This window comes from Pinus tabuliformis, chromosome 1_1, assembly GCF_031772625.1.
Source record: "Pinus tabuliformis cultivar Carrire ecotype Pingquan chromosome 1_1, CPIR1, whole genome shotgun sequence".
NCBI classification, from domain to species: domain Eukaryota; kingdom Viridiplantae; phylum Streptophyta; class Pinopsida; order Pinales; family Pinaceae; genus Pinus; species Pinus tabuliformis.
Window position 1 is genome coordinate 540,977,847 of NC_142297.1, and position 6,000 is coordinate 540,983,846.

The 6,000-nt window shown below is 40.1% G+C and overlaps 1 pseudogene; it reads left to right on the plus strand.

The window, feature by feature from the left end:
* LOC149214225 (phospholipase A1-Igamma2, chloroplastic-like) overlaps positions 1 to 5,724 on the plus strand; it is a 48,518-nt pseudogene extending 42,794 nt beyond the window's left edge.
* Positions 5,725 to 6,000: the final 276 nt, after the last annotated feature.

The following is a 6,000-nucleotide window of genomic DNA, read 5'->3' on the forward strand; positions in this document are numbered from 1 at the left end:
TTTCCCATTGAAAAATACCCAACAGTGGTATCGGAGCTAGTCCAGGCTCTTTGAAGACTCAAAGAAGCTGAAGGAAGGTGTGGTTGCAGCAGTCAAACTTCTCCAGCAGTGTGAAGACTCAGCCAAAAGAGTTAAGGTATTTTTCAAAGCTTTCCTTTCTGTTACTGTGAAAGGAACAGTCAGTGATTAAAAAAAACAGTCAGGTATTTAAAGCTTAGATAAGAATGGCAAGGTCAAAGAAGAAAGCCTCCAAGTCTGCTAAAAATGTGTCTCCCTCCTCTTCTAAACTAGAAGGCAATCTATTTGAAAGTATTCTATTTGAGGCTTCAAAGTTTAATGGAGATTTTGATATGTGGGAAGTAAAAATGAGGGCTGTCTTACAGTCTCAAGGGATTGAAGTCTGGGAGTCAGTGATTGATGACAGCAAGATGGATAAAGAATCCATGGAGTATGATGCACAAGCAGCAAAGACTATCTTGGATGGACTCCCTGATTCTGTGAAGAGGAATCTTGGAAAATATACATCAGCAAAGGATATATGGGACAGACTGCATGACCTTCATGCAAAGGGAGCACTGACCATGACAATGAGTCAAGAAGAACCCATCATAGAAGCTGAGGATGAGAAGGTTGACCTCATCAAGCTTCAAGTAAAAGAAAGGAATGAAGAGCTTGCCAAGCTTAAGAAGGAGCTTGACCAATGCAAGAGGAAACATCATGAAGAAGTCATATCCATGACAAATCAGCTGAATGAAGCAAAGAAGCAGGCAGATGCCTTGACAAGTCAACTTGAACAAAGACACAAGAGAGTGAATAAGCTTGTAGAAGAGATTGGACAGTACAAGGTAGAGGTCTCCTCCCTTAAGTCTGAACTACAAGAAGCCAAGAAGCAGGCACAAGGAGTTGAAAAGAAAATGGAGAGCAGTCAAGCAGAAATCTCCAAAATGAAGTCAGATATTATCTCCTTCAAAATAGTAGCAGCTGAAGCTACTCGTAGCAAAGAAGAAACTGAGGAACAACTTGCAAAGAAAAATAATGAGTGTGAAAGATTGGAAGAAGAGATTGTCCACCTCAGGAAGAAGGTTGAAGGGATGAACAAAATAATGAAGAGCTCTCAAGCATTGGATGGCATGCTCAGCGATCATAGATCTCCATTTGATAAATCAGGACTTGGGTATGTAGCTGAACCCTCAAACAAGGATGAGGATGCTTTAAGCAAAGGAGATGTGAAGAAGCCAGAAAGAGATGGTGATGCTCCTAGTTCCAGCAAAGGCAAGGAGAAAAATGAAGGCAGCAATAGAAGGAATCCTGCTCCAAGTAGAAAATCAGCTCCAAGAGGAAATGTAGCTGATGGCAAAAAGGCAAGAGGCAATGGTGATCATCAAAGGATCTCAAGGCAGCAAGGCTTCAGAAGTACATCAAGGAAACTTCCATCTCCCAGGTACCAAAGTTCATTTTATGGTTATTGTTACTCTTGTTCAAACTTTGGTCATATGGCAAAAGACTGTAGAGCATTTCATGGAGATAGATGTTGTGGTCCCCGACAATCTCCAAGAAATAATTTCACAAGAAGAAATCATGAATTCTTATTCATGAATGAAGTTGAATGCTTCAAGTGTCATAACATTGGGCATATGGCACGTGACTGTAACTTGACATGGGCTCTTACACAAGCTAGACCCATGCAAAAGAAGAAAGTTACACAAATATGGAGAAGGAAGGAAAGGCAACCTGAAAACTCCTTGAACTCCCCAGTGGATCTAAATTTATTTTGAGAAGAGTCTGCCAAAAGAAGACAAGCATACACTAAAGGGGAGCTTGAATTTTTTTTGTTTGCTGAACTGTATTAACAGTCATTTGTTGATGGAGGATGTATTGCAGCGCAGCAGTTGCAAATGAAATCTTTGTTAATCCCTCTAAAAGGTAATATGCAGCAGTGATGAAATCAGCAATGTTTTTGCTTTGTGTTTATGCAATATGCACAGAAATGCATAAAGAAGAAAAGATGGCAGCGCTGAAATGTAAAGAGCAGCAGCGAGATAAGAGAAAAATGCAAAGCATGGAAACCCTCACAGCAGTGGGAAGACAAAACATAAAACAGCAGTTTGGAATTTTTTTTTGGAGCACATGGATTAGAATGAACAGCAGTTTTGAATTTTTGCATGGCAATGGAAGGTAGTTTCCTTCTATGTAATGTGAGAGAATATACTCACATCAGAATGAGTGTAATGCACAGCAGATGAAATGTTTTGTATTGGGAATGCAAATGCAAAGCAGTGAGAAGAAAATGAGAAGGCAAAACGCAGCAGAGCGTAAATGCCCAGTGGCTGAGAATGCAATGAAATTTTTGTTACACAGCAGTAAAAAAAATGTAATGTTTTTTTCTTCATATGCAATGCAGCATGCAAAGAAACGCATAAAGAAAAACAGGGACAGCAGATTTTTAATGCACATGGGTAAATGATAATGTGTGACAGCAGAAAAATGAAAGGAACAGCACAACAGTGCATTGTGTAAAAAAATTTGAATGAAGACTAAGATTGTGTGAAGCAAGGGTGTAAAAAGAAAAGGCAGCAGCCCGTGTTAATTTTTTTTGTTGTGTGGAGAATGTAGCGCAAAACATCGTGAGGATGATTTCTCTCTATGTGCAAGTAATGGAGAGTAAAGAGTTAGTGTATGGGCACACAGCAGTATGATGAAACAAAAGGCAGCCATAGTGCAAATTGCAGAGGCAACGCAGCAGCAAATAAAAACCCAGGGATGACAAAGTTTATGGTTATGAGTAATGGACAGCAGCACATGTAAAATAATTTTTTTTACAGCAGTATATGTAACTGTAATGAATGTTTTGTTCATTGAATTGAAATGCAATATATGCAACAACAGTGTAAATTTGTAAGTTGGGACAATGTAATTGTTCCAGAAAAGACAGAGTATTTTGTCTTTGAAAAGTGCACAAGCAGTGCAAGTGTAGACACAGCAGTGTGAGGTATACACAGTAAAGAAGATGGCACAACAGTGCAGCAGAGAATATGCAGCAGCATAAAATAACAATGTAATGAGTTTGCACACACAGCAGTGCAATGATTGTTTGTTTTGAAACTGCATGTAAAGCAGTGTCTGTTTGTAATCCCTCTGTTAAAGAGGAAGGTGCTTTTCAGCACATTGTCATTAGTGAATCCCTCTGTCAAGAGGAAGATGCTTTTTAGCATACACATGGTAAATCCCTCTATCAAGAGAATGATGCTTTTCAACATAGTCACAGGTGAATCCCTCTGTCAAGAGGAAGGTGCTCTTCAGCACATTGTTATGGTGAATCCCTCTATCATGAGGAAGGTGCTCTTAAGCACAGTTTTAGGTTAATCCCTCTATTAAGAGGAAGACTATTTTGTTGTGTATGGAACTGCATCAGAAGCAGTTGGTGAATCCCTCTATGTGAGGAAGATGTCTTTGTAACAGCAGTGTTGGGGAATCCCTCCATGTGAGGAAGTGTTTGGGTAAGATTGAATGCCCAACAGTTGAAATTAAAGGGGAGTGTTGGAATATTAATTCCAACTGCAGCAAAGTTCGTGGACGCAGCGTGGACAACGGCGGCATCAGGAATACAACGCCCATACCACAGCGCCTGAAATAGTTCAGCATACCCGCCTGAAACTTCTCGAACCAACTTTCCGACGAAGGAATAATCCGACAATTGAACCCGATGGACTGTGGTGGCGCCACGTGTTTCTCACTTGACATCAGCTAACGTAATTTTCTTGGGTGCTAAAGCTTAGCATTAAAGTGGCTTCCGATATTCATCACAGTCGTCCGATCTCCTCGCGCGTCCTCTGCCGTCGATCTCTGAAGCTGCATACGGGCCTGTAGCGAATTTATTTTGCGTGGAGTGGAAGTCTTTTTGTGTTGACCGTTGGATGGATGAACTTATGGTTTTTAATGTTGTTCGTATTGTTTGGTGGAGGCCCGTTTTAAATGGTTATGGGCACATTATCATATATATTTTTATATATACGTAGTTTTGGTGAAGACCCATTAATATGGGTATGGGCGTATAGTTTTATATATTTTTATATGTTTTATATATATTATGTAAGCCCGCAGGTGGTCATTGTTAGGTGCATTTTTTATGAGTAATTGTGCCTGCGCACGGTGAGGGGGCGTAATATTTTTGGTATGTATGTTTTATGTAAAACATTATGTTGAGCCCTCACGTATAAGTGTAGTGAAAAGTCAATGCATGGTAGTTTTTAGAGTTGTGGTGCCTGCGTGTTTTTTTATGGAAATGTTTTGATGTATTGTGCCTGCGCATGTAGAAAGGTTTTAGTGTGTGAGTGTGGTGGCTGCGCTCGGTGCGCATATAATTTTTTTTTGTTTTAAACGCACAGCAGTGCAAGAGCTCATGGAATTGTAATGAACGCACAACAGTGCGGAAATCATTTTAAAACAAAGATGTATTGTATTGCTTGCTCATCGCAAAAGCAAGAGGTAGCTTGAAGCTGTTTTGTAACACCCACAGCAGTGGAAGACCAGAAATGAAGGAGACAGTTTCTCGAGTGAATCCCTCTCTTCGCAGAGAATGAAGTTTGTAATAGTTTTTTTTTAAAAGCAATAGAGAATGTTTTTATGGCTGTGTAATATTCTGTTCTGAGAAATTGTTTTTAAAAGGCTTCCGTGTGCAAAGATCCTGTGGCAGAAGGAAAACAGAGCATTGCCTCTGTGATGTTTAATTTGTTTGGTTTTGGTATTTCCCATTGAAAAATACCCAACAGTAATTGGCAAGCTTACTACGGGTATCGAGTCACCAAGTATTTGTATACTGAGAGTGATATTATATTGGGGAGGCAGACAGAGCAATCTATTTGGATTGGCTTTATTGCGGTCTGCACAGATGCTCAACAAATACGAAGAGCGGGCCGGAGAGATATTATAATAGCGTGGAGAGGAACCCAAACATCTCAAGAATGGATACAAGATCTCACAGATTTTTTAGTTCCTGCTCGATTATCAACTACTAATGGTCTCAACGAGAAGGGCGTCCGAGTAGAGAAGGGATTTCTAAATTGTTATAATTCTACAGGAAAAACTGCTCGTTCAGAAGTTACAAGACTATTAGATAAATACAAGGACGAGGCCTTGAGTGTTACTTTAACTGGGCACAGTTTAGGAGCTGCTCTCGCAACCTTATGCTGATATGATGTTAAACAAATTCTGAACTTACATTCACCAGCACGCCCTATACCTGTTACTGTGTTTGCATTCGCCTCTCCACGCGTAGGGAATAGAGCCTTCGCTCAAAGAATGGAAGAACTTGGCGTTAAGGTGCTTCGTTTGGTGGATAAGAACGATATTGTTCCCAAATTTCCTGGACTTATTGTGAATGAGAGTTCATGGGGATGGTTCAGAAAATTGTTGAATTGGTTTCCCTGGGCATATTTTCATGTGGGGGTCGAAGTTATTTTGGACAACAATAACTCCCCCTTTCTCAAACATACCTGCAATCTTGTTAACGCGCACAATTTAGAGGTGTATCTTCACCTGATCGACGGTTATGTAGGAGATGGTAAACCTTTCATATCTTCTGGAAGAGACCCTGCTCTTGTCAATAAGAGCTGCGACTTACTGATCGAAAACCTTGGCATTCGTCCTCATTGGTTCCAGCAGCAACAAGAAGATGGAATTTGCAAGGCTGAATATGGCTACGCTAGTATTCCCGAAACCCCATGAAGAAATTGTATCGGGCTGTTTCCATGATGTATATGGCCTTTGTTAGCTGTATTTGTCAGAGAATGAGGTTGTCAGCCAATCAGTGATCTGTTAGCCAAAAAGTGGTTAGTTGATCATGCAATCCAATGCATTCCAATCATATGTGATCATAAAATAGATAATGCAAATCAAAAGCATTCCATTGTTATTAGGGCACAGGAATATGTTGGATGACCATAATAGTATCTATTATTTTATCATCATCAATTGAAACGGCTTTGTGGATGCTAAGGCTGT